Raw genomic sequence first — 21,318 nt, 5'->3', positions numbered from 1 at the left:
TATCGTAATTTAAATCCAGATATTCTTTGGCTCAGTAATTCCACTTCATGAGTGCACAGATATGTCTTACAGCATTGTCAATAGTGGCAAAATATTGGTAACAACATAAGAGTCCATTAATAAGAGACTGGTTAAATGAAACGATGGTTTCATAAATATAAAATTATGAAATTATTAAAAGAAAGTATGAAGGATTTTTATAAAGAATGATATGAGCCCTAGCTGGTTTGGCTCAGTGGATAGAGTGTCGGCTTGTGTACCGAAAGGTCTTGGGTTCGATTCTGATCAGGGACACATGTCTGGGTTGTGGGCTCGGCCCCCAGTTTGTGGTGTGCAGAGGCAGCCAGTCAATGGTTCACTCTCATCATTCTCTCTCTCCCTCTCTGAAATCACTAAAAATTTATTTTTTAAAAATATGTATTTTATTGATTTTTACAGAAAGGAAGGGAGAGGGATAGAGAGTTAGAAACATCGATGAGAGAGAAACATCGATCAGCTGCCGCCTGCACACCTCCTACTGGGGATGTGCCCACAACCAAGGTACATGCCCTTGACCTGAATCGAACCCGGTACCTTTCAGTCTGCAGGCCAACGCTCTATCCACTGAGCCAAACCGGTTAGGGCTAAAAATATATATTTTTAAAAAGAATAATATGAAATAAGCTTTAAGATGTATTAAGTATTTTAATATGCCACCATTTTTAAAATATATATGTAAATGCTTTTATATAAGCAGAATAAGTTTAAACACACAGTGAGGGAAGGAAGCTGGGTGATTGGGGGAAATTTCTATTCACTATAACCCTTTTGTACAGTTTACTTTTGTACCAGGTACACATATATTAACTAAAAACTAACTTTTAGCCCTGGCTGGGTAGCTCAGTTGGTTAGAGCATCGTCCTGATAAGCCAAGGTTTTGGGTTTGATCCTCGGTCAGGGCACATATAAGAAACAACCAATGAATGCATAAATAAGTGGAACTGCAAATCTTTCTCCATAAATAAGAAAAATTTTAAAATAAAAATTAACTTAAAAAATGCTCTGATAGTTTTATTTCATTTGTTGGTTATTTCATTTCTTGTGTAAGGCAGAACATTGGAAGCTCTATTCAGAGACTAGTAGTCTAGCTTTAGGGAGCCTAAAGGAAAGATTAAACACATGTACCATGTAACTAGGCTCCTTGATATGAGTTTTTGTTTTTTGCATTGTCCAGATATTTTGCCCATTACTTTTATTCGATTGCTTATTTTCTTACAGTTGTATTAAAAAGTTCTTTATATTCCAGAAACAAGTTCTTTAATAGGCATTTGTTTTGCAATTATTTTCTCCAAGTCTGTGGCTTGTCTTTACATTTTCAGAACACTGCCTTTTCAAGAGCAGAAGTTTAAAATTTTAAGTGCAAAATATACAATTTTTTCTTCATGGTTTGTGCTTTTGGTGTCATATCTAAAACTCATTGCCTAACTCAGGTTGGCAAACTACAGCCCATTCAGGCCGCTGCTTGTTTTAGTACGTAAAGTTTTAATGGAATATGGCCATGACCTAATGTTTACTCATCGTCTATGCTGCTTTCATGCTACAATGACAGAGTTTTGTATTTGCAACAAGACTGTATAGCCTACAAAGTCTGAAATGTTTACTGTCTTGCTCTTTGCAGAAAAAGTTTGCCAATTCCTGGATCCCCAAAATTTGTTCCTTTGTTTTCTTCCAGAAATTTTGCATTTAAAAATATTTAGGTGTATTTGTATAAGATAGGACATGTAGGTTGAATTTTTTTGCTTGCTTTCTTTTTTTACCACATGGATTGTCAGTTGTTCTAGTACCAAAGTTGTAACAAAGACAATTATTTTTCCATTGATTGACCTTGATACTTTTGTTGAAAATCAGTTGACCATAAATATGTAACTCTGTTTCTGGACAGTATCTTCTCCATTGATTTGTATGTTTATCCTATTGCCAGAATTACAGTGTCTTGATTCTATAGCTTTATAGAAAATCTTGAGACCAGGTAGTGTAAGTTTTCCAACTTCGGTCTATTTCAAAATTGTTTTTTGAGTATTCTAGTTTCTGTGCATTTACACAAATTTTAGAATTAGCTTGTCAGTTTTTACAGAAAGCCTGGTGGAAATTTAATTAGGTTTTACATTAAATTTATAAATTAACTTGGGAAAAATTGATATCTTAACAGTATTGATTGATCTTTGAAAATAGTGTCTCTCCATTTATTGAGGTCTTTGATTCCCTCACTTGGTGTTTTGTATTTTTGAGCACACAAATCTTGCATTTATTTTGTTATATTTAGCTTAGATATTTCTTTTTAAAAAATATATTTTATTGATATTTAGAGAGAGAGGAAGGCAGAGGGATGGAGAGATAGAAATATCAATGAGAGAGGAGCATCATCGATTGGCTGCCTCCTGCATGGCCCCCACTGGGGATCAATGCCCTGACCGGGATTGAAGTGGGGACCTCCTGGTTCCTAGGTCGATGTTCAACCACTGAGCCAAACCAGCTGGGCCTTAGGCATTTCTTTTTTGATGGCTAATATAATTGTTACTATTTTTTAAATGTCTACCATGTAGAAATACAATTATAGTATGTTGACCTTGTATCTGCAATATGCTTAGTTCACTTGCTGGCTTTAGTGTTGGATTCTTTAGGGTGTTCTATATAGGCAATCCTATCACTTGTGAAAGAAGACTTCTTTAGGTTTTTATTTCTTTCTCTTACATTATTATACTTGCAGTGCAGTACAATGTTGAATAGGAGTTGTGAGAGAGATGTTCTTGCCTTATTCCCAGTCTTAGAGGGAAAACATTTCGTCTTTCATGATTATGTCTGATATCAGTTATAGACTTGTAGATTCATGTGCTATGCTGAGGACGTTCCCTTCTGTTCCTACTTTTCTGAGAGTTTTGAGTCATGAATGGCTGAGTTTTTTCTAATTTTTTTTGCATCTATTAAAGTGATCACTTACGTTTTAGTCTGTTGATATGGTGAATTAAATTGATGGATTTTTTTTCTATTGAACTAAATATCACATTCCAGGGATAATATTATTTGATTATAATACACATTGCTTTTTAAAATATTGCTGGATTTATTTTTCTAATTTTGGTCAAGATAGTTTGTGAGAATTAATATTAAGAAAACTGGTGGGCAGTTTGGAATACAATTTAGATTAGATCAGACATCATTTGGAACGAAGGATTCAAACAATTAGCCCACAGAAAAGTGAAAGTCAGACTGTTTATCTGCTATCAGAAATTTATAAGCAGAGACATAATAAAATAAATGAAAAAGACAATGGTGGACAAATCTGGCCACCTAAAATAAAAACTATTAAAAGCCAATAATAGACTGAGAAAATGTTAAAAGTAAGTGAAAGAAATAGTATCTTCACAATATAAACAACCTACACAAATGTTAATAAAAACAAGAAGACCCCTCTCCCATCTCACCCCCTCCCCTCCCCATGGGTCTGCGAGAGGGAGAGTGTCAAAAATTTGGAAAGACAGTGTGAGTTATGGGAGAAAGACCTGATTAATGGCATATAAAAGGGATACTGGATAGCATTTAGTGTCTAACTGAATTTGAAGACCCTAATATTACATTATAGCAGGATCAGTCTACGTGTGTGTGCGCGCGCGTGCGTGTGTGTTTTTCAAAAGGTCATTGAGTTGCCCCAGGATTAGGAATTTGAGGGTGGTGACGTGGAAGAAAGAAGGTAACATACTAGGTGGACTGATAGCTTGGGTGACAACCAAGATTTTGAGACTGGTGATAGATAACACAGCAGCTGGAGAGATAATAGTAGGTAGGTACAGTGCATGGAAGGGATTGAGGGTGGACCCAGATTAGAAAAAAAAAATAAAGTGGGATATTGAATGACAAAGAGAAGTAGAGGGTGGGGCAGTCAGATGGTGTGAGCTTGAGGGAAGGAATGGGGTTGCTGGTGAGTTGGGTCTGGAAATGTCACCGTGGAGAAGGTCGATCTACTGTCTTGGCCTTCACTCTAGAACTTTCAAGAGCCAGATTTATACTGGTGGCTGAAAGGAGTGTCCAGTGATATGGTTGAGGGTGTAGAGGTGATTTGTTTTGCTATGTAAATGGGGTCTCCAAAGGTCTTTGAAGAAACGATTAGCAGGAAGGGGAGTAGTGGGGGAACACATGAGTGACTGAGAAAGCATAGAGAACATTGTGGGCATGAAAATAGGAGAGAGGGTAGTTGGCCAGAATGGTTTGTGTTTTGAACAAAGTCCAAGGGTGACAAGGGTGAGAGCAAGGGTAGAATTAACTAGCAAGATTCCTGAATTGACCTGTGGTACAATGATTTTTTTCTGGAGCCTGATCCACTGTGTCTTTGTGATCTAAAGGGAATAATAGTAACCCTGGGTGGTAAAGCCTAAAGCAGTTGAACTTTAATGAAAGCAGGTAGGGCTTACATTTCTTAAGCATTCTCTTATATCTACAAATTCCCCGCTGTTTGGCATTAGCTTTGAGGTAGAGTGGGAAGATACAGCACTACCATTAGTTTAGTGAAATCCAATTTGTCTTATCCCACGGACAATGACCTGGGAATGAATAGTAGCCATCATATTGGGTGCTTCCTCCTCATAGAGATGATCTTCTGCTGGAAACCCTGTTTCTTCCTACTTTTCCATTTTACCTAAAACTGGGTACTGAGGCTACTGTTGCTGGGATGATGTCAGCAACTCTGATGAGTGAGCTAACAGTCAGCAGCCCCTTGTCTCCTTGGAACACCGGTGCAAAGCAAATACCAATTTGCTGCATACCTTCTTTGGGGATCTGACTGCTTTAAAGCTAGTAACTAATTACCTCTTATCAACTTTCTTTCTTTTTTTCACCTTTAATCTTTAATTTTAATTTTTAAAATCTTTAGGAGGGAGAAGAATGGGATTTGACATTTCTTTAACAACTAAAGCATCTGTATAAGGATCTTTGTTTGCTTGTAGGAAAACAGTGATGTGTTACAATATCTAAATTTAACCTGTAATATTTTTAGTAGACTAATTGTGTCTTCTTTCTCCTACTTTAGAGTTATCCACACTAATGGAAATGTAACTGGAACCGGCTGATGAGAAAATCAAGGACCATCAGGCAAGATCGTGCAGTAGAAATTTTTGCTTCCAAATGAAGACACCAACATTTAGAAATTTCTACTTTCTAAGGTATTTGAGGCATAATTTTGTTTTAATTTGACTCCTTGGCAGTCATTTCATAATGTTGGTTTTTATATAAATATTTCAGAAGTTTAAATTTTTATGTTGGAATGGTTAGCTATTGGAGAGTTTACCCCTCTCCCCAGCTCACTTTTCCCCAAAACTGAGAAAAGATCCAGATTTTAAAAGGAGGTAATCCTTATAATTAGGAAAGTGTGTCCATTATATGAAATTAAGGTACATACCGTGTGCAGATTAAGACTCAGTAAACTATGTGAGAAGAACTGAAATAAATAAATGCCAGTTTAATAATTATTTTATTTATGGCATGACCCTCTGAGACGAGCAACTGAATTCAGCACTCTGATAGAGCCTGCTCACATGATACAAGAGATCTTAGTGATTGTCCCTTCGTTTGGTTTGGAAACCTTCCTCTCCTATTCTTCTCATTTGTTGTTAAGGATTCTCTATTCTCCAAGAAGTGTCACTTCTACTCCCTATAGACTGTGCCTGTAGGGCTTTTGGGATTTGATGGGTTAGTTTCACTTGCACCAGAAAACCGAGATATGTAAAGAATCAAGTGATACTTCCAAATTATGGGGTGGGTCCCCACTCTGAAGACTACATAAGATAACTGAAAACAATCACAGGAAACATCATGTTAATGGAAAACAAACACAGTGCTTCCTATTTTTCTAAAATACATATAAATTCCAAACAGGGTAGTTAGGTGTTCATGTAAAAAACAAATATTTTTTTAAATTATCTTTTTCCAAATATGCAGAAGGTATGGAAAGATAATTATTTTAGGGGATAGGTCCAAGTTGGTTGGTTCTTCGCATACATTATAGAGGTTTATAAATTAATCATGCTGGGATATAGAAAAGATAAAAATCTGACAAAAATTTATCACTTATTACTTGGATTTATTTATTTCATTTTGTTCTGCTTTAGAAGAACATATAAAGTAGTAAATTCTAAAGTAATAAAAATCCATGATATTGAAAAATTCTAAGACTGCTCCAGTTTAAAAAAATGGATTACCTTCTAGAAAGGGGTGGTATAATTTGAGTAATTTTTGCCAAAGAAAGGTTACCTCAAATCAAATAGCAGATAAAAAAGAGTTAGCTTACTTTGATGAGAGGTTTTAGAACTCTGGCAGCTGGTAGATGTATCTGTACTTTTCTAAAATTTCTTGATGTCATTTCGAATCAAATGGTAATGATGATTACATATATAATTTGTCTTATTATCAGAACCATTTCTCTTAATTTTTGAAATATCTTTCCTTCTTACTTTCATTTAACAACATTAGTAGAATGTCTAAGCTTTGCAAAGAACGATTTTAGATATGTGGAAGAATATAAATTATTCTATAACTTTATTATGAATGAAATTGAAAACATCTTTCATTCAGAGTATTTACTCTGGGGCTAGGGAGGCTAAATACACTCATCTGAAGACCATTTAAAAGCAATTATAAAATGAACACATAAAATCATAATTTAGAACCCCTTTCTGAGTAATATAGTTAAGTTCTGTATTCAGATCTCAACAAAAGTTAAGATTAGGGAGTAGGAAGTTTGATCAGGTGAATTTACTGACTAATTGGTCTACTTAATGGTTCTACTAGAGGCCCGGTGCATGAAATTCGTGCTCTCGGGGGAGTCCCTCAGCCCAGCCTGCGCCCTCTTACAGTCTGGGAGCCCTCAGGGGATGTCCGACTGCTGGCTTAGGCCTGTTCCTTAGTGCTGCTGCAGATGCGGGAGCGGCTCCCGCCACTGCTGCTGCGCTCACTAGCTGTGAGCCTGGCTTCTGGCTGAGCGGCGCTCTCCCTGTGGGAGCACACTGACCACCAGGGTCAGCTCCTGCATTGAGCGTCTGCCCCCTGGTAGTCAGTGTGCATCATAGCAACCAGTTGTTCTGCCGTTTGGTTGATTTGCATATTAGCCTTTTATTATATAGGATTTGTAAAACTGCCACATAGCCAAATTAGGTTGCTTAAATCTTTAATTAGGGATTTCTAATTCATCAATTTCTTCTCTCTCTCTTCACTCATTTGCAAGCTTTCACAGAGCGATATCCCTATTAATATTTGTCATTTTTCCTTTTGAAAGTGAAGAAAAGTGAAAATTTTGCAATCGTGTGCTCAGAAATTTTATATAATACATTTTGACAATATTTTCTTGTAAATTTTTTGAGAGGTCTTTAGATTTTGAGAGTGTGGGGTTTTTTTTGGGGGGGGGCAGGTATGAAAACAAAACAAAATCAGTACATAATTTAGGGCCAGGAACATTTGTAAGTTATGTCTTGAAATATAGTTTACATTAAGTTAAAGTGGTACCTTTTAGAAATATTTTATTTGGATTCAAAAAATCTTTGAAAACAAATTTCAACAAGGTGCACTAAGGAAATAGGTATTCTCTTGCTATAGTTTTCTCTGTGGTATGATGGAAAGAGCACACATTTCGGTTTTTCTATTTTCGTGCTACCCTGGGGAATTGAATTACTGTTTCTGCCTTAGTTTCCTTTTCTATGATAGTAATTATTTTTTAGACTTGTGATAAAAAAATGTAATAAGTATAATTACATACAATAATGCTTTTCAGTGTGAAATTAAAGAATGTTGCTGAAGACAGAATACCACACTCCTGAAGTGTCAGTCACAGTTATTTTTCTCATAGCAACAAACAGGTCAACTCACACTATTGCTCAGAAGCTTGTAAAACCAGTTTCAATGTTAATGACAAATACTATGCTTGGAGAGAAAGTAAAATGAGCTTTTGGCCAACATTCCCTTATCAAAGGCATATCATCTGGAAAAGCAATTATTGTCATGTGTGCAGGCTAGCAGAATTTTTGTTTTTCCGTGTGATGAAAGCACTGATGTGCAGAGGACATACTTGGACTTCATATAGATGTGTAACTGTTACCACTGAGAAGTACACACTACTGCAGAAGAGTATTTTGTCATTGCTTTGTTTTGTTGTTGGTAGTGGTTGATGGGTTTTTTAAGCTATTGTTGCCTGGAAAAGTTGCATTATTTCCTCTGATCCAAGCCCAGTCACTTAAACTGCAGGAAAGAAATTGCACCAGGATATCAATTCTATGAGTAAAAGAAATTGCACCAGGATATCAATTCATATCCCTCTTTTATCAGAGAGAAGAGCTGGCAATTCTGATGTGGTGTGATTTCTTATTGTGATTTAATGTTGAAGAAAAAAGTAAAAATTGTGGAAGCAAGCAATTTTTGGCCATTAAAACCATGTTTTTTCAGATTATTGTGAAGCAGGTACATATAGGATCCTGCTTTTCCACAGTGACGTTTGCTAGCCGTGTAGTATGACAGGGCTTACATGTTTGTTAATTAGTTTTCTAGCAAAATAAATATTTATTATTGATAATTCCATGTTTCTGATCTCAGAGGGGCATGACTTAGCAAATACATTTAGTATTTCAAATAGTCAGAACTTAATTCATATTCACAGTATATGAGTTTTAATGTTAAGGATGAGGTATGAGGATTCTATAAAAAGTCTGAATTATGGTACAAAATAATTCAGTTTCTAAGAGTTTGATAATTTCCCAATACTTGATGAGCTTATTAATTTATCAAAGAAAAACTGCATTTTTCTTGTACATCTTTAAAAAAATATCCAAATTTTGAAATGGAACACTAAGAAATACTTTCCAGAGCAAAAATGCCAGCTGAGAATAGATTAGGAATCTTTTTGAGCCCGTCTCTCAAAATTGAAGCATTCAACATTGAATTTTAAGTGGGATATGTTTTTTGAGGGGCAGTCAATGAAATGCTAAAAGTAGACTTCTGTGAGAAATACTGCTACAATTCTGGGTCCATGTTTTGTTATAAAACCCAGAATGTATAACACAGCTGATTTATAATTAAGAGTTAGGAATTTTTAATTTAGTAGATATAAAGATAAGAAAGAAACTAGTTGTATGGGAATGTGACTTATGACTAAAGCTTATTCTATTTCTGGGGCCTTGAACACCTTGTAAGGAAGTTATCAAACTGTAATAAGGCATGGCAAAATAACTAAGGTGCTTAACTGCATGGACTGTGGCTGGCCAAAGATGAGCATCAGCAAGTTTAATAACTACAGTATAATCAGTCATATCACATATGTTTAAATCTGTAAGTTCATAATGACACTTTAAAACAACTCATTAGTTTTCTTTGGAGTATGCTAAGGAACTAACTATACTTGAAGGGAAGGAAGTTTCTTTTTTTCAGGAGTATTCTAGTTAACAAATGAAGAAGGAGTGATACATAGAACATCACCGTTTTCTAAAAATACATATTTTTTTTTTTATTTCAGAGAGGAAGAGAGAGGGAGAGAGAAAGATAGAAACTCAATACTGAGAGAGAATCATAGATTGGCTGCCTGCTGCATGCCCCCTACTGGGGGATGGAGCCCGGGTATGTGACCTGATTGGACGCAACCATGACTTCCTGGTTCATAGGTCGATGCTCAACCACTGAACCACGCCAGCTGAGCAAAACATCACCGTTTTGTAATGAATTCCTGGACCCAAGCAAAGATCATCAGTGGTTGCTAACATCACAGAAAGACAACCAGGCATTAGGTTTCTCTTAATGAAAATTCACAACATCATTTATGAGGTATTCTTGCCAAAAAATTGAACTGAATCAGATCAAGCCTCTAGTTCTAACTTCTTGTTTACAGGAAACATAGAAGACAGGGAAACAAATGAAATGATAACCATTGGGGATGCAGTCAGCAAAATCTAGGCTTTGGGGAAGTCCTTGGGACACACAACTTGGCTTTTACAACAAATTAATTACAGGAAGAAAAAAAAGAGAAATGAAGGAGGAAATTTGAGATTAATAGTAATGTTTGGACTATATTTGGGTCCAGATTTTAATAAATAAATATTTATGAAATAATTAGGAAAATTTTAACACTTGACTGGTTACTTGATATTAAGAAATTGTTATAGCAGTATGTGGTTATATGAAAAAAGTGTCATCTTTTAGAAATATATACTGAAAGGTTGATGGATGCAAGCATATGTCTGGGATCTGCTTCATTATTTTATAGAATAGAGGGGAGGCAGTGGATGGGATGAAACAAGATTGACCATAAGCTAGGCAGTTGTGGTGTTGGAGGTGATGGTAGTGCTGTAATTCTTGTTTTTATTCTCTAAGCTGTTTTGAAAGTTTCCATAAGAAAGAGGTCTAGAAATTTGCATTTTCTCTTTGTTGGCTTATAAGAACACAATTGAATTATGTTTATTTAGCAATCCTGCTGAAATATTTCTAATAATTTCCTTAATCTATTGGGTTTTCTATGTGGAAAATCATATTGCCTACAAAGGACAGACTTACTCTATTCTATAGTGCTTACTATTTCAGGCATTCTAGCCCTGGAGTCTGACTTTGCTAGGTTTTGTATCTCTCCTTAAAACATTTTTTAAAAAATCCCTCCACTCTAATCCTTACACCTTTTATTTCTTTTGTTTGTCTTAATGTACTGGCTAGAAGTTAAACTTTTAAATACCAGTTTTCATTTGTAATTTTGATTTTGGAAGTTGTCTTAATACTTAGGTAATCCAAGTCCAGTTGAGTTCACTCCTTTACAAACACAATGTAGTCACTCAGAGACTAAGAATTAACTTAGTGTGTAGCCAGGAACCAAAGAATAAAGTGCATTGTAACAGCTTCTAGTGTGTGTTTCTTTTAAATTATATATACCTCCTGATCTGCAGGCAGTCTATTTATGACTCATTTTACTTTCAATTACTTGTTGATTTTATTGGTCCTATTTGCTGAATTTGTGACTCTTATATAAAATTACTCCTTCCTTTCCCCAACCCCACACCTGTTATGTAACTACTTCCCCCTGACTTTACATAGGTTACATGAGATAAAATTAGACAGGGCATTTAGCACACTGTTTATCACATAAGATGTATCTAGTAAATATATCTCTTGCTAACTCATAATTTTGTTTTTAAATTATTTTTTAATTAATTTTTAAAATGGGGAGGAAAAAAATATGGCTTAGTTACTTCAAGAAGTCCTAGGCCTGGGACAGGTGGGAAAATCTGTTGATAATGTCTTACGATGGTTTAATGAGTACTCTCTCTGTTCTCTGCAATGAACTTTTTTTTTATAATAGTCTCTGCGTTTGAGAAAGATTACTGAGAGAGTTGGTTACCAAAAGAATACTTGCCTATTAAGAGATGGAGTGGAAACAATTTAGGGAAAATGTGACTTGTCCCAACTATGTATGTGTGTTTTGTAAAATTTCTCTTTGGCCAGCTAATAGCTACGTTTCATGAAAGGAGGCCTATATGCTCTAATAAGGACATTTTTTTTGTTTGTTTCACTCTCAAGAGAAAGAGCTGGGTTACAATTACAGACCTCCTTTCCTGAAGGTTATGGAAAGTGGCCATCTGAAGATCTGGTATAGCTAGTTAAAAGTTGTGCTGGTTTTCAGGACTTCTCCACCCACCTCCCTCCAACCCAGGTTCACCCGTTATTTTGTATAGCAATAAACTGAAGCAGCCTTTTTAAAAATAAAATACATCTTTAATGGTGTTTTTGAAAGTATTATTGTTAGTTGGAATCTGAAAATTGTAGAAGTTCAAGAGGTTTTTCATTTTCCAAATGACAGTTATAATTATTGAGTGGCATAGTTATTGAAATTGAATAACCAATTATTTGTGTTAAAGAAAGGGTTTGCTTTTACCGGCTATAGTTTATTGGTAAGAGATAAAATATATTTCTGAATAAAAACTACATGTGTATGACAGAAACTCACTCTCCTATCTTATCATGAAAGCTTTGAGTAGAAAGATGAAATGCACTAGTCCCTTCTTTTTAAAAAAAATATATATTTTATTGATTTTTTACAGAGAGGCAGGGAGAGGGATAGAGAGCTGGAAACATCAATGAGAGAGAAACATCTATCAGCTGCCTCCTGCACACCCCCTACTGGGGATGTGCCCACAACCAAGGTACATGCCCTTGACCGGAACCGAACCTGGGACCCTTTAGTCCGCAGGCCGATGCTCTATCCATTGAGCCAAACCAGTCAGGGCTGCACTAGTCCCCTCTTATTCACAGTTTGGCTTTCTGTGGTTTCAGTTACCCCCGGTTAAATGTGGCCCAAAAATATTAAATGGAAAATTCCAGACATAAACAACTCATAAGTTTTAAATTGCACGCCCTTCTGAGTAGCATAATGAAATGTTGGGCCGTCCTGTTCCATTCCACCTAAGACATGAATTATCTCTTTGTCCAGCTAATTTCTTACTGTGCCTGATTTGTAACTTTATCATAGGGATGTATGTATAGGAAAATGAGTAGTACAGTGAGGTATCAAATGTAGGAAAATGCATAGTATATAGAGATTTGGGGGCACCATGAACTGCACCCAGATCAGACGTCAAACTTAATGGATAAATGTCGTGTGTGTTCTGACTGCTCCACCAACCGGTCATCCCCTCATTTCTATTCCTCCCCGTGGGCCTTTAAATTATGTTGTTCTAAGTTGTGGCATTCAGTTAACATTTTTGAAATCGCTTTGATGATTTTTTAAGACTTGCCTTGTTTTGAGGAAGCTTTGTTAGGATGAGTCCAGAGCAGCCTTTTTTCCTAGAGCTAATTTAGAGTTGAAGCCCTCTGATGAGTTTATTTAATGTCTCATGTGTTACAAGGCCTTCACTCTCTTTGATAGGAATACAAACTATTCCTAACCTTGTTTGAGTTTTAGGAATCCTTTGACTTATTTGTTTTCCAGTAGTTTCCTTTCTCCAACCTTAGGTATTTTCCTCTCAACACATGACAGATCAGTACCTGCCAGTGGCTGGAGGGGCCGTCTCTGCAGATCTCCAGAGCCCTATCGCCGAATGCAGTTCCCTTCTCTCTGGTTTGCATTTCCACAAATTCTGGATGCCTTAGCCTCCCTGAACAGGAGTCTCTGTTTCCTCAATTTTCTGAGACTGCCAGACTCTGTTGAAGTTCCCCCTCTCTACCTTGCATACTGTCAACTGCTTCAAGGGCATGATGTGGGGCATTCGTAGACCTCACCTCATTTCCCCCCTTTTCTTAGGAATCTCACTCCTGCTTTGACTGTTGTCCAATATGTGAAACCTGTTGTTTATTTTATACAGTTTTCTGGTTGTATAAGCTGGGAGGATTCATCGGATCCCTATTACTCCGTCATGGCTTTGTGACATACTTGTTTATCTTTTCCTCCTCCTTTTCTGTGGGTTAAGATGAGGGCCTAAGTAAAAGAAGACAAGAAACCAGTTGGCTTGTTCTCAGTGTCTCACTTGTTAGGCTTACCTGTAACTGAGGCAGAGGAGTCCCTAATTGCTTGTGGTCAAAACCCTTTGAGGATAATAAACGGGCAATTTTGCCTGGTGCATCCTCTTCACTTTCCACTGTCTGGCACTTACAGTGGTAGGGTGATTGACCAAGAATTACGGTATTCTGAATCTTGGTCAAATATCACATGGTTTTAATAAGTTCTTAATATTCTTACCTTTAACTGAATTAAGATCAGTTTTTATTTACGTTTTCTCGACTATTTCTGTTTGCTGTTATTTACCTTTAACTTCATAAGGTTTTTTGGTTATGTTAGTTGCTAGTTAGTTTTTTAAAAAATATATATTTTTATTGATTTCAGAGAGGAAGGGAGAGGGAGAGAGAGATAGAAACATCAATGATGAGAGAGAATCATTGGTTGGCTGCCTCCTGCACGACCTACAGTGGGGATCAAGCCCACAACCCAGGCACATGCCCTAACCGGGAATCGAAACGTGACCTCCTGGTTCATAGGTTGTCGCTCAACCACTGAGCCATGCCAGCCAAGTGTAGTTAGTTATCTAACTGGTTATTATTTTTTCATTTAGGTTGTATTTACTTCATTCATCATGTATTTTTCTACATCACAGTAACTTTTGGGATCTTGAAAGAGTTTGATCTTTATGCATTATATCTTTAGTTTTGTTCCTGCTTCTCTGTTCTTGCTTTCTTCTACTCAGAAATGAATGAGTGAATAAATAATTGACAAATATGTCCACACATGCATACATGCAGTGCATTTTCTCAATTCTGTCACTATTAATTGTAACATATACTATTGATTTAACATATTTTCAAGAAAAAAGAAACATTACATTTGTTTTTTAAATCCTTCTTAGAAATTAACTAACAGAAGCATACATTTACCCATATAATTTCTATACTATCTTCTTTCAAACCATAATATACAATTAAGTCCAAACCTTTTTCACATCCTGACATGCCGATTTTTCTCACCTTTGCTTACATTTTTTGCTTTCTTTACACATTATGATTGTTTGTTATAGTTTTGAGTCATATGGAAAATATGAAATTTAACCTGCTTTTTGCTTTTGGTTAAATATTTTCAGTTTTTCTGTAGATAAGCTGTATATTAAATAACTTTATTTTTGAGTCAGCTGGAAACTTTTGACAGATTGATATCCAGCACTTGGTAATAGTACTTTGTCAAATAGTAATTGGTCACACCCATGTCTCCCAGCTCTGAAAATTCTGTGGTCTGTTTTGAGGGATTGGATGCTTTCTGCTGCCTTGAATTGTCCTTGCTTATCTTACAACAGACAGTTTTTGCGTCATAATACCTTTTTATTTCAGTGCTTTATCATAGTTCAGTCTTTCTGAAAACATTTTCAAGCAGCAGGCTTTCAGATTTCACTTAAAATTCAACTGTAAGTACATTTACCTATGAACTTAACTCAGCTATGGTCATAGTTGGGTAAACTAATGCCTTCTATGTGAAGGTATTTCCTACAGGTTTATACCTGGGCAAGGAATAACATGTATCACAACTTATTCTTTTGCTTGACTACTAGTGGGTTTCTGGACATTAATTCTGATACTTCGCCTAGTTTCAGAAACCTAAAAATGTTATTTTAAGAAAAACAACTATCTTTAGAATTGAGATAATATGACTTAGGAATTTAATATATATTAAGCAAGCATAAAGTCTGTCAAGTGGTAAATCTAAAATTACTATGAATATTTAAAAAATATTTACAACACTAAGATTGCAGTAAATACATTGATAAAGTCATGCCCATTAGGTTATAAGGGGATATAGCATAAACAAATGTTAAAAAAAGAGTTAAACCTTCTGGATAATTAAAACAAGAGTGAATCACCTTTTTATACTTACTGAATAACTGTAATAAAATAGTCCATAGGGAATCAAGTACTTAGGCATTGCTTTGGCATTGGTACAGCTCATTTGGAGGGTGGTATGGTAGTATATCTTAAAAGCCTTAAACATATTTATGGCCATTGATTTAATAATCCTACTCTTGGACATTAACCCTAAGTAAATAATTCAAGGAATAAAAAAAGCTGTATCAGCTATATTCACAATAATATTACTTATAATAGTAAAAACTGAAGACAGCCTAATTGGCTAACAATGGGAAATTTGATGTTTTATGATAAATAAATACACAAATAGTTCATATTCAATACATATAAGCACTGTGACAGTAGGGATGGTAGCTTTTCTGTTCTCTACTGTAGCACCAGTGCATAAAATAGTTTGACTTATAGTAGTTACTCAGTAATTATAATTATTTTTGAAATGAACAAATTAATGGAATAATATTAAGTTAAATTGAAATATACACATATAGAACCTGTTCTTAAGTACCTTAATGAGTAAGGAAGATGTGGAACAAGTTGGTTGATGAAGAGTTTTTTGGAGAAATTTGAACTTGAGTTTGAAAGTTCAGTAAAATATGGATTCTCTTGGGACCTAGGAGTTGGGAAAGGCATTCCAGGAAGAAGGTCAGTATAAGGAAAGGCCTGACAGTAAGTAGAATTGACTGGAAGGCAAGGTAGGAGCTGAGGCATATGTAAAGACAGTGCCCTGAGCGGACTTGTAAATCAAGCTGATTAGGTGGGACTTTGTTCTGTAGCATGGGAAGTCATTAATGGTTTTCTATGAAAGTTGATGTTGAAAGAGTTATTTAATTCAAGGAATTTAATTTGGCATTGGTATATAGGGCAGGTTCAGGCAGGGAGATCAGTTTAAACTATATTGGAAATACTAGAGTGGAACTTCGTGTAGAAGTCCAAATATAGTCGTCATAAAGCTATTTTGTTTTTCATCTTGAACTATGGATAGGAATCTGATAATTTGTTCCTTTGCACTAATACTATTTTTATTAATTTTAAGAGTTAAACTTGGTTATGCAAAGAGTATTAGAAGAGTAAACAAAAATAGAATACAGGAAAAATTTTACTGAAATTTTGTTTAAAATCATTCACAAAATTGTTTAGGGTCAAAATAGAACACAATTAAGTAATTCTTTCAGCTTCATGTATGTTTTTGTAAGTCTTCATTAAAGACAGAGGAAAACTATGTCAACTATTATTGTTTGTTCTGTCAAAATATTGCTAGAATATCTTTTTAAAATTATGATCTTCTAGTGAAGGATCATACCATTAAACTTTTTGAATTGAGAACCTAGTTTTCTCTCTAGGGCTTTATGAAAAAGTTTTTTTGTTTGTTTTTTTCTAGCACTTAATATGTTAGTGGCAGTTGGGTAGTGAAAGTTGACATTTATGAAACAGGCCATTGTGGTGAATTAGGTTTATGAAATTTATTTGGAATAAACTAAGAAGAGGTTTTTAAAAAACCAATTTGTTGCCAGTAGTTGTGCAAAAACTAATTCTGCATTGTTTATAAAATGGAGAAACATCATAAATTAAATTATCTCTAGATAAACATGTGCAGAATCCTTTTTAAGAAATAGCAAGCATTTTACCAAGCAGTTGACCAGTATTTTTGAGCATTAATGTTTAACATTCAGAATTCAAAATGTAAACGAAAGCTTTAGATGACAAAAAGATGAATTTTTAATTGAATTCACATGACAATTCAATTGAATTGTTTGAATAGTGGTTCAGAACAGTATACCTAAGTGAATTATTTTATGCTAGAGGCCCAGTCCACAAAATTCTTGCACGGGTAGGGTCCCTAGCGGCTGTCGGCTGTCAGCTGCCGGCCAGGGCTTTCCTTTGTTCCACGTCGCCCCCTGGTGGTCAGCATACGTCATAGTGAGCAGTCGAACTCCTGGTCAGTCGAACTCCCAAGGGGACACTTTGCATATTAGGCTTTTATATATATAGATTTTCAGGTTTAGAGGTTGAGTTGGAAAGGGCTATGCCAAGTAGATGATATTTTACCTGAATCTTGAGTATGTATTATTTGTTCTGCATGCCAGATGCTGGGTTTGTAACATATGCATAAGACATTGCCCTTTCTTTAATGGACTAACAAGTGTTTATAAACTGTGTGACAAATATTTAGATAAGGGAACAAAGATTAGTTTGGAGAAGGGACAGGAGGAGAGGAAGTGTTAGAGCTTTGCAGAGAAGGTGGCATAAGTAGGACTTGAATGATGGATGGACCCACACCTCCTAGAGAATGGGGCCAAGGGTTGTTTTTGATATAGGATGTGCAGTATGAGGAGATGCATAAGGACTTTCTTTCTTTCTGCTCATTAAATATAAATAAACATTTTGACTGGTAGGTATAGAAAAAAACCTGTTATATATCAAACCATTTCTTATAGAATTCATTTAGGAGACCTTTAAATATTAAAGTAAGTATTATCTGGACTGCAAAAAGTTATGAAGAAAATAGAATGGTTTGGCTGATAGTAGGTACTCAACAATTATAATTATTATTGAAATGAACAAATTTCATTTGGGACAGTGGAAATGTTCTATATCTTAATTGTGGTTACAAAGGTGTTTTCCTTTGTCAAAATTCATTCTGTTGTATATTTAAATTAGGCTCATTTTGTGTGTAAATTTTATCTCAGTAATGTTCATTTAAAAATTGTGAATGTATTACATATGTCCCCTTTTATGTTTAATAATATAGATTTTTTAAAAAAATCATAGGTGGGTCGGAAAAATAAAATTGTCTGTGAAATCACACTTCTTCCATATTTGTACTTAGATTAAAAAAAAACGGAGTTCTTAAGGAAGAGATTTTCAGCTGTTTATTATCAAACTAAATGTCCAACACAAGACTCAGCATATTAATCATATAGCAGTGAGCAGAATAAAAGTCCATACTTTCATAGAATTTACTTTTTAGTGGAGGAAGGAGAGGGATACTACAGAAGAGAACAGAGTAATTCATTCCAGGTAATTAAGTGTTATGATAATGTGCCCTTCATCGGAATCGAACCAGGATCCTTCCATCCATAGGCCAACACTCTATCCACTGAGCTAATCCAGCTAGGGCTGGATAATTTCTATTGATCAATCTTTTAAGTTCACTGATTCTTCTGTTATTGCCATTTTAATATTGGTTTCATTCAGTGAGTTTAATTTTGGCTATTGCATTTTTCAGTTCTGAAATGTCTACTTGGTTCTTCTTTATATCTTCTATTTCGTTGCTGAGACTCTGTTTTTCCATGTATCTCAGTAGTTTGTAATTACTTGGATCATTTTACTGATACCTGCTTTAAAATCCTTGTTAGATAATTCAGACATCTTTGTCCTCTCAGTACTGGTGTCTGTTAATTATCTTTTTTAAATTGAGATTTTTTTCCATGTATTGCTTAATTTTTTTTCATAAGTATGATTATTATTAAAACAAATTAGGAGAATCAGAATAAGGAGGAAACTGAACCAATCGAGCTGTATAAGCTCAATTTCTTTTTCTACCAAGTAGATATAGTAATACCTACTTCACAGATGTTTTGTAAAGAATACATGAAAACACATATGTAAAGTATCCAACCCTGTCCCTGGCATATAACAAATGCTCAGGAAATTTGAGTTAATTTTTTTTTCTTCTTTTTCATGCTTATAGTATTTTGAAATCATTGTTGTCAATTATATAGGGAAGAGACTCTTTAAAAGTCATAACTCCTCCCCACCCCCAGCTAGTTCTCTAAATTGTTATTACTTAATACGAAGATCAGCCTGTTCTCAATACTGCCTTAGTTTTTGTTAAACCTAGATAAGTTTTCTTGTTTGAGGCCTAGGAAATTCATCCATTTTCTTCTGTTCCTTAGGGAATCTTTTCTATCCCAAACACCTATCCAGGGCAGAAGTGGATTGATGTATTGTTGACGGCTTCCCTCCTTACTTGCCACCTTACCTTTTGCTTTTAGTATTTTACAACTAAGCATTAGGGGAATGGTAGAAGCAGGAAGAGCTGGAGAAGGTGTGGTGATCTTGACAGAAAAAGACAGAGATGTTACCAAGCTTAAGAAATCCTAACAGCTTCTTTTAAAGCTTTCAGTTGTCCCAGACTCTCGAGTCGATAATTGGAAGCTCTATTGAACTGATGCATCTTGATATTTTCCCTTTGTCTTGAAACCTGTTTGACCTTCACGGTGGAAGTTTTTTCTGAGAAAGTGACATTTAGGTTGAATTTTGAAAGATGAGTTAGGCCAGTGATGGCGAATCTTTTGAGCTCGGCGTGCCAGCATTTTGAAAAACCCTAACTTAACTCTGGTGCCGTGTCACATATAGAAATTTTTTGATATTTGCAACCATAGTAAAACAAAGACTTATATTTTTGATATTTATTTTATATATTTAAATGCCATTTAACAAAGAAAAATCAACCCAAAAAAATGAGTTCGCGTGTCACCTCTGACAAACGTGTCATAGGTTCGCCATCACTGAGTTAGGCTTTACTAGGTGAGGGAGGAAAATGTACAGGCAGACAGAACCAGCATATCTGAAGTTTTTGAAGTAAGAAAGGAGCATATTGTATACTGAAGGTACTAAAAATGTCAGTACAGAAATAAAGATGGTGTGGTATTGACAAAAGGATACACGCATAGATTGTTGGAACAGAGTAGACAGTCCAGAACTGGAACCCACACAAATATAGCCAATTGGTTTTTGGCAAAGTTGCAAAAGCATATCAGAAGAGAAAGAATAGCTTTTTTAGTAAATGGTGTTGGCTTTGCATTCAAATGCAAAATAATGAACCTTGATTTATACTGCATACCTTATATAACAATTAACTTCAAATGCATCATAGATCTAACTGAAAAATGCTTTTGGAAGAAGGCATATGTGAAAAACTTTGTGACTTGAGGTTAGGCGAGACACCAAAAACATGATTCATTAGATAAAAATTTTGGTAAGTTAGACTTCATAGAAATTAAAACCTTTTATTATGTGAAAGACACAGTTAAGAGAATAAAAATAAGCTATAGGTTGAGATTAAATATTTTCATATCCTATATCCAATAAAGGACTTATATCAAGACTATATAAAAAACACTCAAAACTCAACAATAAGGAAACATATAATTTAAAAATGGACAAAAAGATATAGACATTTCCTCAAAAAGGACATACCATTGATAAATGAATACATGAAAAGATGGTCAATATCATTAACCATTGGGGAAATGCAAATTAAAACCACGCTGAGATACCACTACATACCTATGAAAATGACTAAGATAAGAAATAATGAGAATACCAGGTGCTAGTAAAGGTGCAGAAAAACTAGAACTGTCATATGTTTCCGGGGACCATAAAAAATGGTATATACATTTCTTTTAAAAATATATTTTTGAATTAATTTAAATATACAGAAAAGTAGCAAAGATTAATACAGATGCCTGTATATCTCAGTTTCTTGTAATGTTAACAGCTTACAAAACCATGCTATATATTTCAGGACTAAGAAACCAACATTGGTGCATTACTTTTAACTACATTCCAGCTTTTATTTGTATTTCATCAGTTTTTCCACTTAATGTCCTTTTTCTGTTCCAGAATATAATTCAGGACAACCACATTTTGAAAATAAGTTTTATTTTTATTTTCTAAAAATTCTTTCTTATTCATTGATTATGATATGAACAGATTTTTCTTGTTTTGTGGACACATTGGCCTCTTGAATCTCTCTGAAGATACCAGTTAAAGTTAAGACATTCTATTTATTTTGGTTACCTTACTCTTTTTTCTTTGGGTCATTGTACCCCTGCTTTTTCACCTTGGTGCCTCTCTTAGTTTTTATCAATTAGCTGGTGATTCTTGGCTATTCTTCTTTACAGTATTTTCAAACAAAGGTCTAAA

At 35.0% G+C, this 21,318-nt stretch overlaps 1 protein-coding gene across 5 annotated transcripts in view; it reads left to right on the top strand.

Annotated features, from left to right (window-relative positions):
• The first annotated feature begins 5,002 nt into the window (after positions 1–5,002).
• Positions 5,003–21,318, top strand: part of NCOA1 (nuclear receptor coactivator 1) — a 115,607-nt gene continuing 99,291 nt past the window's right edge. For 3 of the 5 annotated variants that reach the window (XM_006091693.3, XM_023756436.1, XM_006091694.3), the window contains exon 1: positions 5,005–5,192. The gene's annotated coding sequence lies outside the window, so the exon portion shown is untranslated. Of the gene's footprint in view, positions 5,193–21,318 lie in introns of all 5 variants that reach the window. The other 2 variants (XM_006091697.3, XM_006091695.3) reach the window with 2 other exon arrangements.

Source organism: Myotis lucifugus, unplaced genomic scaffold (genome assembly GCF_000147115.1).
Source record: "Myotis lucifugus unplaced genomic scaffold, Myoluc2.0 scaffold_94, whole genome shotgun sequence".
Taxonomy (NCBI): domain Eukaryota; kingdom Metazoa; phylum Chordata; class Mammalia; order Chiroptera; family Vespertilionidae; genus Myotis; species Myotis lucifugus.
This window is presented reverse-complemented; position numbering and strand designations above follow the sequence as displayed.